The following is a 19,601-nucleotide window of genomic DNA, read 5'->3' as shown; positions in this document are numbered from 1 at the left end:
TCTCTACCTCATCCTTCTATTCTTCTTTTCCTCTGATACATCAAGGAATCTCTATATTGTGACATAGAGAATTCCATACTTTCTTTGTTTTCTTCTCTTTCGTACGAGTAGGAACAAAGATAAAGGCATTCTTGTTGAAGTTGACCTTGAACCTGAAAGGACTCTGAAGAGGAAGCTAAAGCACAACTCTCTGGAGAGGACCTAACAGAAGTTTTTGAAAAAGAAGAAGACATGGCAGCCGAAAATAATAACAACAATGCTAGGAAGATGCTTGGTGACTACGCTGCACTAACTTCCAACTTCTATGGAAGAAGCATCTCAATTCTTGCCATTGGAGAAAACAACTTTGAGCTTAAGCCTTAATTAGTTTCTCTAATGCAGCAGAACTGCATGTTTTATGGACTTCCATCAGAAGATCCTCATCAGTTCTTATCTGAATTCTTGCAGATCTGTGACACTGTTAAGACCAATGGGGTTGCTCCTGAGGTCTACAGACTTATGCTTTTCCCTTTTGCTGTAAGAGATAGAGCTAGAACATGGTTGGACTCACAACCTAGAGAAAGCCTGAACTCTTGGGACAAGCTGGTCAATGCTTTCTTGACCAAACTCTTTCCACCTCAAAAGATCAGTAAGTTCAGAGTGGATGTCCAAACCTTCATACAGAAAGAAGGTGAATCCCTCTATGAAGCTTGGGAAAGATACAAGCAATTAACCAAAAGGTGTCCTTCTGACATGTTTCCAGAATGGAGCATCATATGTATATTCTATGATGGTCTGTCTGAGTTATCCAAGATGTCATTGGATCACTCTGCTGGTGGATCTCTTCATCTAAAAATACCTATAGAAGCCCAAGAACTCATTGAAATGGTTGCAAATAACCAGTTCATGTACACTTCTGAAAGAAATCCTGTGAATAATGGGACAACTCAGAAGAAAGGAGTTCTTGAAATTGATACTCTGAATGCCATATTGGCTCAGAAAAAAATATTGACTCAGCAAGTCAATATGATTTCTCAGAGTTTGACTGGAGTGCAAGCTAAAGACGCCTCCTCTGAAGGTGAAGCTTATGACCCTGAGAATTCTGCAATGGAAGAGGTGAATTACATGGGAGAAGCCTATGGAAACACCTATAATCCTTCATGGAGGAATCACCCAAATTTCTCATGGAAGGATCAACAGAAGCCTCAACAAGGCTTCAATAACAATAATGGTGGGAGAAATAGGTTTGGCAATAGCAAACCTTTTCCATCATCTTCTCAGCAACAGACAGAGAATTTTGAGCAGAGCACCTCTGGCTTAGCAAACATAGTCTCTGATCTATCCAAGGCCACTCTCAGTTTCATGACTGAGGCACGATCCTCCATCAGAAATTTGGAGGCACAAGTGGGGCAGGTGAGTAAAAGAGTTACTGAAACTCCTCCTAGCACTCTTCCAAGCAATACAGAAGAGAATCCAAAAAGAGAGTGCAAGGCCATCTATACGTCCAACATGGCCGAACCTGTAGAGGAGGGAAAGGCAGTGATTCCCAGTGAGGAAGACCTCATGGGAAGCCATTGACCACTAGGGAGTTCCCTCATGAGGAACCAAAGGAATCTGAGGCTCATCTAGAGACCATAGAGATTCTACTGAACTTTCTATTACCATTCATGAGCTCTAAAGAATATTCTTCTTCTGAAGAAGATGAAGTTACTACTGAAGAGCAAATTGCTCAGTATCTAGGAGCAATCACGAAGTTGAATGCCAAATTATTTAGTAATGAGACTTGGGAGGATGAACTTCCATTGCTCATTAATGAACTAAATGCCTTGGCTCAGCTGAAGATACCTCAAAAGAAACCGAATTCCGGAAGGTTCTTAATACCTTGCACCATTGGCACCATGACCTTTGAGAAGGCTTTGTGTGACCTGGGGTCAAGTGTAAACCTTATGCCATTCTCTGTGATGAAGAAACTAGGGATCTTTGAGGTACAAGCTGTAAGAATCTCACTAGAGATGGCAGACAAATCAAAGAAATAGGCTTATGGACTTGTATAGGATGTCTTAGTAAAGGTTGAAGACCTTTACATCCCTACTGATTTCATAATCCTAGACACTGGGAAGGATGAGAATGAATCCATCATCCTTGGAAGACCCTTCTTAGACACATCAAAAGCTGTGATTGATCTAGACAGAGGAGAGTTAGTCCTTCAAGTGAATGAGGTCTACCTTGTGTTTAAGGCTCAATGATCTTCTATAAACATGGAAAAGAAGCATGAAAAGCTTCTCTCAGTACAGAGTCAAATAGAGCCCCCACACTCAAACTCTAAGTTTGGTGTTGGGAGGCCACAATCATGCTCTGAGCACCTGTGAAGCTCTGTAAGAGCTTCCTGTCAAGCTATTGACACTAAAGAAGCGCTTATTGGGAGGCAACCCAATTTTATCTATATTAATTACTCTTTTATTTTGTTTTCCATTGTTATGTTTTTTTTAGGATGATGATCATGTGGAATCACAAAAACAACTGCAAAAATTAAAGCAAAATAAAAAACAGCATAAAAAATAGCACACCCTAGAGGAAGAGCTTACTGGCGTTCAAACGCCAGTAAGGATACCAAAATGGGCGTTTAACGCCCAGTCTGGCACCATTCTGGGCATTTAAATGCCAGAAATGGGCAGCAGTCTGGCATTTGAATGCCAGAACTGGCAGGCAAACTGGCGTTTAAACGCCAGTAAAGGTATAAAAATGGGCGTTTAAACGCCCAGTCTGGCATCTTTCTGGGCGTTTAAACGCCAGAAAAGGGCAGCAGACTGGCGTTTAAATGCCAGAACAGGGCAGCAAACTGGCATTTAAACGCCAGAAAAGGGCATCAGCCAGGCATCTAAACGCCAGGATTAGCACTCAGAGAACATTTAACGCCAACAAGGTCCAGGGATGCAAAATCCTTGACACCCTGTGGACCACACAGGATTCCCACCTATCCCACCTCACTCTCTCTCCTCTTCACACTTCTCCATAACACTCTACCCAAAACACCACTCACCTATCAAATCTTACCCTCTTCCCCATATTCTCTTCACCACTCACATCCATTCCCTAATTCCCATAAACCCATCATACAACCCACCTTCCCTTACTTACTCAAATTCAAACTATTTCCCTCCCAAACCCACCCCTTCTCACACGAACCAACTCCCTCTCTTACCCTATAAATACCCTTCCTTACTCCTTCATTTTCACACATCACATACACTCAACACCCCCTTGGCCGTGCTTTCTCAAGCATCCATCTCCCACTTTTCTTCTTCTTCTACTCTCTTCTTTCTTCTTTTGCTCGAGGACGAGCAAACCTCTTAAGTTTGGTGTGGAAAAAGCCTTGCTTTTTAATTTTCCATAACCATTAATGGCACCTAAGGCCGGAGAAACCTCAAGGAAGAGAAAAGGGAAGGCAATTGCTTCCACCTCTGAATCATGGGAGATGGAGAGGTTCATCTCAAAGGTCCATCAAGACAACTTCTATAAAGTTGTGGCCAAGAAGAAGGTGATCCCCGAGGTCCCCTTCAAGCTCAAAAGGAGCGAATATCCAGAGATCCGACATGAGATTAGGAGAAGAGTATGGGAAGCTCTCACCAATCCCATTCAACAAGTCAGAATCTTAATGGTTCAAGAGTTCTATGCTAATGCATGGATCACAAAGAACCATGATCAAAGTATGAACCCGAACCCAAAGAATTGGCTCACAATGGTTGGGAAAAATACTTAGATTTCAGTACGGAAAATGTAAGGTTGGCATTCAACTTGCCAATGATGCAAGGAGATGCACACCCCTACACTAGAAGGGTCAACTTTGATCAAAGGTTGGACCAAGTCCTCATGGAAATATGTGTAGAAGGAGCTCAATGGAAGAGAGACTCCAAAGGCAAGCCGGTTCAACTAAGAAGGCTTGACCTTAAGCCTGTAGCTAGAGGATGGTTGGAGTTCATCCAACTCTCTATCATTCCTACTAGCAACCGGTCTGAAGTAACTGTGGATCAGGCTAACATGATCCATAGTATCATGATTAGAGAGGAAGTGGAAGTTCATGAGATCATACCTCTACAACTATACAAGGTTGCTGACAAACCTTCCACTTTAGCAAGGTTAGCCTTCCCTCATCTCATCTGTCACCTATGCAATTTAGTTGGAATTGTCATAGAGGAAGACATCCTCATTGAAGAGGACAAGCCCATCACCAAAAAGAGGATGGAGCAAACAAGAGAACCCACTCATGGACCTCAACAAGCGCATGAGGAAGTTCCTCATCAAGAAATCCCTGAGATACCTCAAGGGATGCATTTTTCTCCACACAACTAAGGATAGGAGCACCAAAAGCACTAAGGATGGAGCACCAAAAGCACTCCATTATCCTCCATAAAATCAGAGAGGACCAAAAAGCCATGAGGTAGGAGCAACAAAGGCAAGGAAGAGGTATTAAGGAGCTTTAGCACTTCATAGGATCTTCAAAAGGAAGAAATAGCCGCCATCACTAAGGTGGACCCGTTCTTTAATTTTCTTGTTATTATTTTCCTATTTTTCGATTTTTATGCTTTATATTTGACTATGTTTTAGCTTCATTACATGATCATTAGTGTCTAGTGTCTATGTCTTAAAGCTATGAATAATTCCATGAATCCTTCACCTTTCTTAAATTAAAAATGTTCCTAATTACAAAAGAACAAGAAGTACATAAATTTCAAATTTTATCTTGAAATTAGTTTAATTATTTTGATGTGGTGGCAATACTTTTTGTTTTCTGAATGAATGCTTAAATAGTGCATATTTTTTATAGTGAAGTTTATGAATTTTAAAATTGTTGGCTCTTGAAAGAATGATGAATAAAGAGAAATATTATTGATAATCTGAAAAATCATGAAATTGATTCTTGAAGCAAGAAAAAGCAGTGAAAAAGAAAAAGTTTGCGAAAAAAATGCGAAAAATAAAGGAAAAAAGAAAAAAAAGAAAGAAAAAGCAAGCAGAAAAAGCCAGTAGCCCTTTAAACCAAAAGGAAAGGGTAAAGAGGATCCAAGGCTTTGAGCATCAGTGGATAGGAGGGCCCAAGGGAACAAAATCCTGGCCTAAGCGGCTAAATCAAGCTATCCCTAACCATGTGCTTGTGGCATGAAGGTCCAAGTGAAAAGCTTGAGATTGAGTGGTTAAAGTCATGATCCAAAGTAAAAAGAGTGTGCTCAAGAACTCTGGACACCTCTAACTAGGGACTTTAGCAAAGCTGAGTCACAATTTGAAAAGGTTCACCCAGTTGTGTGTCTGTGGCATTTATGTATCCGGTGGTAATACTGTTCAGAAACATAAAGTAGCTGTGTTCAAGAATCAACATACTGAACTAGGAGAATCAATAACACTATCTAAATTCTGAGTTCCTAATAGATACCAATCATTCTGAACTTCAAAGGATAAAGTGAGATGCCAAAACTGTTCAGAAACAAAAAGCTACTAGTCCCGCTCATCTAATTTGAACTAAGCTTCATTAATACTTTGGGATTTATAGTATATTCTCTTCTTTTTATTCTATTTTGTTTTCAGTTGCTTGGGGACAAGCAACAATTTAAGTTTGGTGTTGTGATGAGCGGATAATTTATACGCTTTTTGGCATTGTTTTTACATAGTTTTTAATATGTTTTAGTTACTTTTTAGTATATTTTTATTAGCTTTTATGCAAAAATTACATTTCCGGACTTTACTATGATTTTGTGTGTTTTTCTGTGATTTCAGGTATTTTCTGGCTGAAATTGAGGGACCTGAGCAAAAATCTGATTCAGAGGCTAAGAAAGGACTGAAAATGCTGTTGGATTCTGACCTCCCTGCACTCGAAGTGCATTTTCTGGAGCTACAAAAGCTCAATTGGTGCGCTCTGAATTGTGTTGAAAATTAGACATCTTGGGCTTTCCAGAAATATATAATAGTCTATACTTTGCTAAAGATTTGATGGCCCAAACTGGCGTCCAAACGCCCACTAGAGACCCATTTCTGGCGTAAAACGCCAGAACTGGCATCAAAGCTGGAGTTAAATGCCCAAACTGGCACCAAAACTGGCGTTTAAACTCCAAGAAGAGCCTATACATGTGAAAGCTTCAATGCTCAGCCCAAACACACACCAAGTGGGCACCGGAAGTAGATTTCTGCACTATCTACACTTAGTTACTCATTTTCTGAAAACCTAGTTTACTAGTTTAGTATAAATAGCACCTTTTACTATTATATTCATATCTTTAGATCATTTTTGAGACTACCTTAGGATCACTTTTGATCTCTTGATCACGTTTTGGGGGCTGGCCATCCGGCCATGCCTGGACCTTCATCACTTATGTATTTTCAACCGTGGAGTTTCTACACCTCATAGATTAAGGTGTGGAGCTCTGCTGTTCCTCATGAATTAATGCAAAGTACTATTGTTTCTCTATTCAATTCACGCTTATTCTTGTTCTAAGATATTCACTTGTACTTCAACTTGGTGGATGTGATGATCCGTGACACTCATCATCATCCTCCCTTATGAACGCGTGCCTGACAACCACCTCCGTTCTATCTGTAAGAGCTTGAGTGCGTATCTCTTGGCCTCCTGGTTTACAACGCATGGTTGCCTCTCCTGACAACAGAGCCTTCCATTCTGTGAGATCAGAGTCTTCGTGGTATAAGCTAGAATCAATTGGCAGCATTCTTGAGATCCGAAAAGTTTAAACCTTGTCTGTGGTATTCTGAGTAGGATCTGGGATGGGATGACTGTGACACGCTTCAAACTCATGACTGTTGGGTGCAGTGAAAGTGTGCAAAAGGATCGATGGATCTTATTCTGACACGATCGAGAACCGACAGCTGATTAGCCATGCGGGAAATTGTAGTGGACATGTTTTCACTGAGAGGATGGATGGAAGCCATTAACAATGGTGATACACCAACATACAGCTTGCCATGGAAGGGAGTACGCATGTTTGGATGAGGACAATAGGAAAGCAGAGGCTCAAAGGGAACAAAGCATCTCCATACGCTTATCTGAAATTCCCACCAATGAATTGCTTAAGTATCTGTATCCTATTTTATGTTTTTTTTCTCTTTTAATTATCAAAACCTCATAACCATTTGAATCCGCCTGAGTGAGATTTACAAGATGACCATAGCTTGCTTCAAGCCGATAGTCTCCGTGGGATCGACCCTTACTCACGTAAGGTATTACTTGGACGAACCAGTGTACTTGCTGGTCAGCTGCGCGGAGTTATGAGAAAAGTGTGAACTCACGATTTCGTGTACCACCTAAATACCTCAATAACACTTTCATGTTTGTTTTTGCACCCAGTATAAGTAACTAAACCTTTGTAAAAGGGTTAGAAGCTCTGTTCATGTTTTTGATAGTTTATTAATCTAAATTTTCTTTCATTTTAAAGCTTTCCATTAATCTGTTTATGATTAAGTATTTCATTCTTCATCAATAAAGGATTAGTAGCATTGCCAGGTGTGCTAATTCTGTTTTAGGTTTGTTAACTGATTCGACAGAATAGTTTTTCAAATCGTACTTGAAAACTCTTTCACATAACTTTTTAAATCAACTAGACATAGGGAATTTTGTAAGTGTGCGGTACAATACATGATTTTTTATTACCCTAGTTTTGAATATGTGACATATAATTTGGATTAGGATAATTCTCAAAAATTATGTTTTCTCATTGAGGAATTGAATTGGATTTTGACCTTAACCTCTTTGATTAATCAATTGACCAAGACATTAGCGGTTGGTTAACTAAAGAGAAATCGAGGAGCCGAGACATCTGAAATCGATTACCTTAGATTTGTCGTAAATAGAGATTTTCCAACTTTAGAATTCGGTTAACAAGGATTGGCTTTCCTTAGAATGTGAACATCTCTAAAATCCTAGACATTCACTCCCATTGATTTCTCACAATTCACTCACTGCCTTGAACTCTTCAACACTCAAGAAACCCTAAATTCAAGTCTATTAAGTTTCCAGCAAGTCACAATAATTCTCTATTCCAGGTTCTATTGATCTAATTAGCAATTTAATTTGATATTTGCATGTTCAGTCCTTTAATCCTCATGGGAACGATATCCACTCCTCGTGGTATTACTTAAACAATCTGGTGCACTTGCTGGCATCCGTGAGCATTAGTTTTCGCTCATCAAGTTTTTAGCGTCGTTGTCGAAGATTAATTAAGATTGATATCATACTTTTGGGCTAAACTGCTAAATTAGATCCTGTTATTTTGTTTACATTCTAGTTTAATTACATTCTTGTTATTAGGGTTTTTGTTCTGTTTAAGTTTCCTTTCAATAATTAGGTTTTTGTTTGTGATCTATTTCTCTTTTTGTCATTAGGGTTTATTTGGTTTTGTTTTGTTTTATTTGGCACAGTACTTTGAATTAAGTTTAGTGTTTTGTTTTTTATTTTTCTCTTTCAATCAAATATTTTGTTTTGTCTTTCCACTGGTGCTTTTGATCTATTTTTCTCTTCGTGCATGCAAGGGAATAATAATTCAAAAGAACCCCTTTAATACGATTCTGACATTGAAGGGAGTGATAATTTGGACGAATCTCTTCAATATGATCTTGAAATGACTCTAGTCCGATTAAGAAAGGAAGCAGGAGCCAGGAGAGAAGAGGAGAAGAAGATGGCCAAAGGACAAAATAATACAAGAAGAACTCTTGGAGATTTCACCACACCCACTATTGATAGCTGTGGAAGTAGCATTGTAAGGCCTCCTGTTAAGGCTAACAATTTTGAACTATAGCCTTTCCTTATTCAATTACCATAGCAAGACTAATTTAGTGACAATCCGCAAGAAGATCCGAATGTGCACATATCCAGTTTCTTGTAAATATGTGACACAATTAAGAGCACTGGAGTTTCTCAAGAAGCAATAAGGTTGAGGTTGTTTCCATTCTTCCTAAGGGATACGCTACAAGAAAAATTACTTTTAGCCACCATTTATTTTGCTTTTAGCGGTAATAAAAATAGACGCTAATACATTTACCGGTAATTAGACATTAGTCGTCTTATACTTTGTCGCTAAAAGATTTTAGCGGCAATTATAATATTTGCCGGTAAAGACCATTTTAATGGCCGCAAAAAGTATATAACTTTTAGCAGCCATTTTCTTAGCAATTTATATGGCCACTAAAAGTAATTTTAAGATTGCAACATTATTCACTTTTAGTTGCCATTACTATTGCCGCTAAAATTCATTTTACCGATAATTTATATGGCCACTAAAAAAATTATAAAATTAGAATATTATTCACTTTTAGCTACCATTACTATTGTCACTAAAATTTTAAGACCTTTTTTTAATTATACTCACTTTATTAGAACTAACAACCTATATTTTTTTCTAAAATAATAATAATAATAATAATAATAATAATAATAATAATAATAATAATAATAATAATAATAATAATAATAATAATAATAATGATGATGATAATTTGCACTTGAATTTTGACCAGGAAAATTTGAAATAAGCTTTCTATTAAAATGCTCTTTTTGACAAACTAAAATGTTAAAAGCGATATTTGTCAATACATAATAAATGTTTGTTTGTGATTGACTTTGAACACGTTTTGCAAAAAATGAACAAAGAAGCAAAAATATGCTCAATTCTTCTAGGCCAATGCTGCAACATAGCCACCAACTATGAGTCGCACAGCAGTTGTAGTGATGCCAATTCCTATAACACCATCTGCATAACACATTGAAATTTAAGTTCAGTTAATGTTCCAATGCATGGTGAGAAAAGCTTGAGTAAGAAACAGGGATGAGGATATTAGCGTAAACTTAAATAAATCTACACAACCTTGTATAAAACAGAGTTCAAGTCAACTCTCACAACTTGATAAAAACTCAAGTGAAACAGAAAACCTGTGGCCTTGTCTTAATGCTTAAGCCAAAACTCACAATTCCACTCACTTTTACAAAATCTAAAGTCTATAACATCCAGCACCATAAAAGCCGCCCACCATTTCTCTCATGCTCATTGTTGCAAGTCACAATTTATATTTTTCCATCCTTGCATTCACTATAAGCACATTTCCCAAAACCATATTCTCAATTCCAATAAAGCCACCTAAAAATAAATGACAACTACCCCTATACTGCAATTTATACTCTCAATACATGCCACTTTAAATTCAATTCAAACACCACTCCCCTGCATAGGCATGTTCAAAATTTATACATATACACGAAATAAAAGAATTTGATGGATGGAAAAGTCTTGTATGATGATTTATTAACATACATTAAAGGAAAGCAAAAATAAAAGAAAAGTAATCTTAATGAGCAGTTGGTATAATATTATGTACGGTATTAGTTAATTAGTGCTGGATTCAAACAATAATAAATAAAGATATAGTCTTTTAAAAAAATAACTATTAGCATTGGGATTCAAACTTGATTTCAAGTGCTGAATGGTGCTAATTCATGGCTACTATTAGCATCAGAACCTAATAAATGCAATAATGTCAAATAAAAAAGAGTTCACAAGAATAAAAATTCAAATTTCAAAAATTACCTGCATAAACGAATTTTCATTGAAATCTTGAGTCATAGATGAACCTGTTGAAACAAACTTATAGAAAATTTGTCTCATAAAAGATAATTCAGCCAACATTTTATTTTGATTTTCTTTCATCAACTTCATTTCTTCTTCATGTTTCTCCTTTAGCACCTTTATTTCTTGTTATAATTTTTTAGCAACCTCATTAGTTAAAGCATCTGAAGCAAATTTACCATAAGATAATTTATTATCCCACAATAAAGAAGGTGTTGGACCAAGTCCTAAAGCACGTATATAACCACTTCTATCACTTCTCAATACTTGAGAATAAACATCTTCTTTCCAAGCAACACCATTATTAGATTCTTCATTAGATAGCTCGTCATTGATCAACTTCTCTTCACTTAGTTCCTATATAGAAAGAACTAAATGTTACAATTGAGTGAAACTAAAAAGGAGGATATATGTATGTTCCTATTTTAGAACTACATGCATGATTTAGTTTCTTTATACTTTTCAATCACAAAAACAAGAAGATACAAATTCATAAATTTTACCATTGCTTTTGCAGACTCCTTATCCAATGGTCTACCATCCTAATGCCTTTTATAAATTTTGAGAAAAATCTTTGCCCGTGAAGGTTCGATTCCATCCTTGGCCTAACAAAATGACAAAGTGAAAACAGAAGTACAAATGTGAAAATGTTCAAAAAAAAAATTTTCAGTGTTCACATATTTTATATAAACTCCTGAAAAAAGTGTTGAATGTGTGTAGCATGTGCTTGCGAGTATGACTTTCTGCATCAATTACAGCCTCGCAGATCTCGTCTCAAACTGCGAGGTTTATTACTTCAACAGGTTTTTGTGCTGTCTCTCTACTTTGACACTACTATTATATTTGAAGCTAAAGCTGTGTATTTGGTAATTAGATTAATTTTAGAATGATCTTTCAATATTTTTTGTAGTTTTAATTGTCAAAACTTGTTTCAATTTTTTAACTATTCTCTGCACTTTTTGAATTTCTGAATTTATGAAGGATACACTGTGCTGCATTGCTAATGGTTCCAGAGAAAAAAATAGTGCATTATTTTATAAAATATCTAAAATAAAAATTACGCATAAGTATTAGTTCATCCATCAATGTTGTAATGCGTGTGAGGCATTTTTTGCTTTGCCCTATTAATCCTATTTTCTTGGGTACGTTTCATCATAACAACACACAAAAAAATTATTTAGGAAGAAAGCACTTCAAAGGTTCTCTTAGTAGTGCATCCTACTTCTACCTAGCACCTACCAGTGTCATATCAGATATACACTACTACAAACACAGGCCATTGTTTCCCTATTTTTCTATTTTCTATATCTATACAATTTCAGTAAAATAGTAAGTTCTATTTCTCCATGCAGGTTCATGGAATCTACTTTGGCCTAAGTAATTTGTGGCAGTTCTGGTAGAATTAGAATTAAAAATAAGGAAATGATAATAAAATAAATGAAGATAACTTTTATCAGATTCAGTAATAATATTTATCTTATATTTACGTGTTAGTTAAGGCTTTCAAAGTATCTTTGCTTTATCAGAGAACCAATATGAGACAAGACCAATCTATTGATCTCTTGGGATTCATTCCTATCTATTTGATGAGAGAATTATTTGGTGATCTAGGTTTTCTCTAAATAGAAAAATTCATTCATTGTAAGTATAGTCTAGATCAACAAGTAATTCTCCATCAAATTTAAATCTCAAAAGATGCCACAATTCAAAACACAATAATTAACTGAGAGTTTTAAGTCCCGGGTCATCTTTCCTAGGTGTTGCAATTAAGTGTCATTATTGGTTATGAGAGAACAAGGGGGATTGGATGATGGCAAGGAAATGTAAATAGCAAGAAATGTAAATATGCAAGAAAGTAACTTGATATGCAAGTAAATAAAATGAACATGCAAGTAAAAGCAATGCAAATGGAAATTAAATACTAAAAAGAGCTCTGGGTGAGAATTGGGTAATTAGGGCTTGTGATGAGCGGATAATTTGTACGCTTTTTGGCATTGTTTTTAGTATGTTTTTAGTAGTTTGAGTTGAGTTTTTAGTATATTTTTATTGGTTTTTAGTTAAAATTCACTTTTCTGGACTTTACTATGAGTTTGTGTGTTTTTCTGTGATTTCAGGTATTTTCTGGCTGAAATTGAGGGACCTGAGCAAAAATCTGATTCAGAGACAGAAAAGGACTGCAGATGCTGTTGGATTCTGACCTCCCTGCACTCGAAGTGGATTTTCTGGAGCTACAGAAGCCCAATTGGCGCGCTCTCAACGGCGTTGGAAAGTAGACATCCTGGGCTTTCCAGAAATATATGATAGTCCATACTTTGCCCAAGATTTGATGGCCCAAACCGGCGTTCAAAGTCACCCTCAGAAATCCCAGCGTTAAACGCTGGAACTGGCACCTAAATGGGAGTTAAACGCCCAAACTGGCATAAAAGCTGGCGTTTAACTCCAAGAAGAGTCTCTGCACGAAAAATGCTTCATTGCTCAGCCCAAGCACACACCAAGTGGGCCCGGAAGTGGATTTTTATGTCATTTACTTATCTTTGTAAACCTTAGGCTACTAGTTCTCTATAAATAGGACCTTTTACTATTGTATTTTCATGTTGGTTCTTCTGGTTCCCTCTCTGGGGCCGAAACCAATGATCACTTTTGTTCTTATGTATTTTCAACGGTGGAGTTTCTACACACCATAGATTAAGGTGTGGAGCTCTGCTGTACCTCGAGTATTAATGCAATTACTATTGTTCTTCCATTCAATTCCGCTTGTTCTTTGTCCAAGATATCACTTGTTCTTCAACTTGATGAATGTGATGATCCGTGACACTCATCATCATTCTCACCTATGAACAAGGTGACTGACAACCACTTCTGTTCTACAAGCAACCAAGGCTCTAGTGAATATCTCTTGGATTCTTTAACCGGAATCTTCGTGGTATAGGCGAGAAATGATGGCAGCATTCAAGAGAATCCGGAAGGTCTAACCTTGTCTGTGGTATTCTGAGTAGGATTCAATGATTGAATGACTGTGACGTGCTTCAAACTCCTGAAGGCGGGGCATTAGTGACAGACGCAAAAGAATCACTGGATTCTATTCCGGCCTGATTGAGAACCGACAGATGAATTCCGCTATGCTGTGACAGAGCATATGCAATCGCTTTCACTGAGAGGATGGGAGGTAGCCACTGACAACGGTGAAACCCTTGCTTAAGCTTGCCATGGAAAGGAATGAGAAGGATTGGATGAAGACAGTAGGAAAGCAGAGAGACGGAAGGGAAGGCATCTTCATGCGCTTATCTGAAGTTCCTACCAATGAATTACATAAGTATCTCTATCTTTACCTTTGTGTTATTTTCGTTCATCACCATTACCAATTGAGTTTGCCTGACTAAGATTTACAAGATGACCATAGCTTGCTTCAATACTAACAATCTCCGTGGGATCGACCCTTACTCGCGTAAGGTTTATTACTTGGACGACCCAGTGCACTTGCTGGTTAGTTGTGCGAAGTTGTGTAATGCCATGGTATTGAGCCACCAAGTTTTTGGGGTTCATGACCGGGGATTATGAGAGTTGTGAAAAGTATTGTTCACAATTTCGTGCACCAAGTTTTTGGCGCCGTTGCCGGGGATTGTTCAAGTTTTGAGCAAGCTTTTGGTAACATCAGTGCCAAGATCCGGCAACAACACCAAGTTTTTGGCGCCGTTGCCGGGGATTTTTCAGTTTGGACAACTGACGGTTCATCTTGTTGCTTAGATTAGGTATTTTTTTTCTTCAGAGTTCTTAAGAATGAATTCTAGTGTTTCAAGGTGATGTTCTTATCATCACCAAAGCTGATTGATCTTCATCAATTTAGCTCTTGAATACAATGTCCTGCTGAAGCTTGACCGGCCATGTCTAATTTCTTTAGACTAAAGCTTTAGACTAACATTGCATGATTCCTGGAATTCTCATTAAGAATTTTGATACCTTTATTTTCTTTTTCTACATAATTTTCGAAAAAAAAAACACAAAAAAAAGTATAAAATCATAAAATCCAAAAATATTTCTTGTTTAGAGTCTCATCTTAAGTTTAGTGTCAATTGCATGTTTCTGCTCTTTTTGCATTCATGCATGTGTCTTCATTAATCTTCAAGTTGTTCTTGATGATTTTATTACTATGATTTTTAATTCTCTTGACTTGAGTGTTTATGTGTCTCATATGCATTCACATTTTATTAAGTGTCAGTAGTATACAAACTGCTAAGTTTGGTGTCTTGCATGCATTGTTATTTGATTTTAGTTGCATTTTGATTATTCCTTATTATTAAAAATCCAAAAATATTTTTAACTTGTGTCTTTTCAAGTCAATAATACTGAGAATTGAAGACTCATAACATACAGCAGAGGAATTACACAGAAAAAGCTGGGCGTTCAAAACGCCCAGTGAAGAAGGACAGATTGGCGTTTAAACGCCAGCCAGGGTGCCTGGTTGGGCGTTTAACGCCCAAAAAGGTAGTGCATTGGGCGTTAAACGCCAGAATGTGCACCATTCTGGGCGTTTAACGCCAGGATGGCACAAGGGGGAAGATTTTGTTTTCAAATCAAATTTTTTCTAAGTTTTCAAAATCTTTTCAAAATCAAATCTTTTTCAAATCAATTTTTCAATCAAATCTTTTTCAAAACCAATTTCTTTCCATTTTTAAAGATACTTACTATCAATTAATGATTTGATTCAACATTTCAAGTATGTTACCTTTTCTGTTGAGAAAGGTTTAATGTTTGAATCATATCTTTTCTTGCTAGTCAAGTTTTTAATTTTCAAATCAAATCTTTTTAAAATGTTTTTCAAATCATATTTTCTCAATCACATCTTTTTAAAACTAATCATATCTTCTTAACCACATCTTTTTCAAAATAGTTTTCAATCAAATCTTTTTGATTTCTAATTTCAAAATCTTTTTCAAAAATCACTTGATTTCTTTTCCATTTTCATTTTCGAAAATTAAGTAATGTTTTTCAAAAAAAAAATGTTTTCAAATTTTCTACTTAATTTTCGAAAATCACTTCCCTCCTTCTCACATCCTTCTATTTATGGACTAACACTATCCCTTAATGCAAAATTCGAACTCCATCTCCTTTGATAAGTTTGAATTTTCTACTTCTGTCTTCTACTATTCTTTTCCTCTAACACTTCAAGGAATCTCTATACTGTGACATAGAGGATTCTACATTTTCTTGTTCTCTTCTCTTTCTTATGAGCAGGAGCAAAGACAAAGGCATTCTTGTTGAGGCTGATCCTGAACCTGAAAGGACCTTGAAGAGAAAGCTCAGAGAAGCCAAGGCACAACTCTCTTTAGAGCACCTAACCGAATTCTTCAAAGAAGAAGAACACATGGCAGCCGAAAACAACAATGCCAACAATGCAAGGAAGGTGCTGGGTGACTTTACTGCACCTACTCCCGATTTCTATGGGAGAAGCATCTCTATCCCTGCCATTGGAGCAAACAACTTTGAGCTTAAGCCTCAATTAGTTTCTCTAATGCAACAGAATTGCAAGTTTCATGGACTTCCACTGGAAGATCCTCATCAGTTTTTGGCTGAGTTCTTGCAAATCTGTGACACTGTCAAGACTAATGGGGTTGACCCTGAGGTCTACAGACTTATGCTATTCCCTTTTGCTGTAAGAGACAGAGCTAGGACATGGTTGGATTCTCAACCTAAAGAAAGCCTGGACTCTTGGGAAAAGCTAGTCAATGCCTTCTTGGCAAAGTTCTTTCCACCTCAAAAATTGAGTAAGCTTAGAGTGGAAGTCCAAACCTTCAGACAGAAGGAAGGAGAATCCCTCTATGAAGCTTGGGAAAGATACAAATAATTAATCAGAAAATGTCCTTCTGATATGCTTTCTGAATGGAGCATCATAGGAATTTTCTATGATGGTCTCTCTGAACTGTCCAAGATGTCTTTGGATAGCTCTGCTGGAGGCTCTCTTCATTTGAAGAAGACGCCTGCAGAAGCTCAAGAACTGATTGAAATGGTTGCAAATAACCAATTCATGTACACTTCTGAAAGAAATCCTGTGAACAATGGGACTAGTCAGAAGAAAGGAGTTCTTGAGATTGACACTCTGAATGCCATACTGGCTCAGAACAAAATATTGACTCAACAAGTCAATATGATTTCTCAAAGTTTGTCTGGAATGCAAAATGCACCAAGCAGTACTAAGGAAGCTTCATCTGAGGAAGAAGCTTATGATCCTGAGAACCCTTCAATGGAAGAGGTGAATTACATGGGAGAACCCTATGGAAACACCTACAATCCTTCATGGAGAAATCATCCAAATCTCTCATGGAAGGATCAACAGAGACCTCAACAAGGTTTCAACAACAATAATGGTGGAAGAAACAGGTTTAGCAATAGCAAGCCTTTTCCATCATCTTCTCTGCAACAGACAGAGAGTTCTAAGCAGAATACCTCTGACTTAGCAACAATGGTCTCTGATCTAATCAAAACCACTCAAAGTTTCATGACTGAAACAAGGTCCTCCATCAGAAATTTGGAAGGACAAGTGGGTCAGCTGAGCAAGAAAATTACTGAACTCCCTCCTAGTACTCTCCCAAGCAATACAGAAGAAAATCCAAAAGGAGAGTGCAAGGCCATCAACATGGCCGAATTTTAGGAGGAAGAAGAGGCAGTGAACGCCACTGAGGAAGACCTCACTGGACGTCCACTGACCTCCAATGAGTTCCCCAATGAGGAATCATGGGAATCTGAGGCTCAAAATGAGACCATAGAGATTCCATTGGACTTACTTCTGCCATTCATGAGCTCTGATGAGTATTCTTCCTCCGAAGAGGATGAGTATATCACTGAAGAGCAAGTTGCTAAATACCTTGGAGCAATCATCAAGCTGAATGACAAGTTATTTGGAAATGAGACTTGGGAGGATGAACCTCCTTTGCTCACCAAAGAACTGGATAACTTGTCTAGGCAGAAACTGCCTCAAAAGAGACAGGATCGTGGGAAGTTTTCAATACCTTGTACCATAGGCACCATGACCTTCAAGAAGGCCTTATGTGACTTAGGGTCAAGTGTAAACCTCATGCCTCTCTCTGTAATGGAGAAGTTAGGAATCTCTGAGGTGCAAGCTGCAAAAATCTCACTAGAGATGGCAGACAATTCAAGAAAACAAGCCCATGGACTTGTAGAGGATGTTCTGGTTAAAGTTGAAGACCATTACATCCCTACTGATTTCATAGTCCTAGAGACTGGGAAGTGCATGGATGAATCCATCATCCTTGGCAGACCCTTCCTAGCCACAGCAAAAGCTGTGATTGATGTTGATAGAGGAGAGTTGATCATTCAAGTGAATGAAGAATCCTTGGTGTTTAAAGCCCAAGGATATCCCTCTATCATCATGGAGAGGAAGCATGAAGAGCTTCTCTCAAAGCAGAGCCAAACAGAGCCCCCACAGTCAAACTCTAAGTTTGGTGTTGGGAGGCCACAACCAAACTCTAAGTTTGGTGTTGAACCCCCACATTCAAACTCTAAGTTTGGTGTTGGGAGGTCCCAACATGGCTCTGCATATCTGTGAGGCTCCATGAGAGTCCTCTGTCAAGCTAATGACATTAAAGAAGCGCTTGTTGGGAGGCAACCCAATGTTTTATAATTAATTATTTTCTTTTGTTATTTTATGTCTTTTGTAGGTTGATGATCATGAGAAGTCACAAAATTAATAAAAAAAAGAAAAACAGAATGAAAAACAGGAAGAAAAACAGCACACCCTGGAGGACGCACCCACTGGCGTTTAAACGTCAGTGAGGTTAGCTGGTGGGCGTTTAACGCCCAGTTTGGCACTATTCTGGGCGTTTAACGCCAGAAAGGGGCACCAGACTGGCGTTAAACGCCAGAAAGGGGCAAGAAGCTGGCGTTAAACGCCAGAAATGGGCACCAGCCCGGCGTTTAACGCCAGAAAAGGCACAAAACGTGTTTTTTCTTGCTATTTGGTGCAGGGATGACTTTTCCTTGACACCTCAGGATCTGTGGACCCCACAGGATCCCCACCTACCCTACCACCCTCTCTCTTCTTCACCAATCACCTCAACACCTCTTCCCCAAAAACCCTTCACCTATCAAATCCCATCTTTCTCTTCACCACTCACATCCATCCTTCATAAAACCCCACCTACCTCACCATTCAAATTCAAACCACTTTCCCACCCAAACCCACCCTCAAATGGCCGAACATCCCTCTCCCCTTCTCCTATATAAACCCTCCTTCACTCCTTCATTTTCACACAACATACTCACCATCTCTCTCCCCTTTGGCCGAATACAAAGCCATTCCCTTTCCCCTCATTTCTTCTTCTTCTACTATCTTCTTTCTTTTTTTGCTCGAGGACGAGCAAACATTTTAAGTTTGGTGTGGTAAAAGCATTGCTTTTTGTTTTTCCATAACCATTTATGGCATCCAAGGCCGGAGAAACCTCTAGAAAGAGGAAAGGGAAGGCAAAAGCTTTCACCTCCGAGTCATGGGAGATGGAGAGATTCATCTCAAGGGTGCATCAAGACCACTTCAATGAAGTTGTGGCCATGAAGAAGGGTCAACTTTGATCAAAGGTTGGACCAAGTCCTCATATACATTTGTGAAGAGGGCGTTCAATAAAAGAGAGATTCAAGAGGGAAGCCGGTTCAACTGAGAAAGCATGACCTCAAGCCCATCACTAAGAAAAGGATGGAGCAACAAGAGATCCCACTCATCATGAAATTAGAGAAGATCAAAGAATCATGAGAGAGGAGCAACAAAGACAAGGAAGAGACATTGAGGAGCTCAAGCACTCCATAGGATCTTCAAGAGGAAGAACAAGCCGCCATCACTAAGGTGGACCCGTTCTTTAATCTCCTTGTTCTTTATTTTCTTGTTTTTCGAAATTTTCATGCTTATGTTTGTCCATGTTTGTGTCTTGTGATCATTAGTGTCTTAGTGTCTATGCCTTAAAGTTATGAATGTCCTATGAATCCATCACCTTTCTTAAATGAAAA

The 19,601-nt window shown here is 38.0% G+C and overlaps 2 non-coding genes across 2 annotated transcripts; both read right to left on the bottom strand.

The window, feature by feature from the left end:
* Positions 1–630: 630 nt before the first annotated feature.
* On the bottom strand, positions 631–734 carry LOC112699624 (small nucleolar RNA R71). Its single transcript, XR_003152567.1, has one exon. It is a non-coding gene; the product is annotated as a small nucleolar RNA R71 (small nucleolar RNA).
* A 15,622-nt stretch (positions 735–16,356) lies between these two features.
* LOC112699658 (small nucleolar RNA R71) lies at positions 16,357–16,464 on the bottom strand. Its single transcript, XR_003152603.1, has one exon. It is a non-coding gene; the product is annotated as a small nucleolar RNA R71 (small nucleolar RNA).
* Positions 16,465–19,601: the final 3,137 nt, after the last annotated feature.

Source organism: Arachis hypogaea, chromosome 6 (genome assembly GCF_003086295.3).
Source record: "Arachis hypogaea cultivar Tifrunner chromosome 6, arahy.Tifrunner.gnm2.J5K5, whole genome shotgun sequence".
Taxonomy (NCBI): Eukaryota; Viridiplantae; Streptophyta; class Magnoliopsida; order Fabales; family Fabaceae; genus Arachis; species Arachis hypogaea.
Note: the sequence above shows the minus strand (reverse complement) of the source record. Positions and strands in the feature narration are given on the sequence as shown.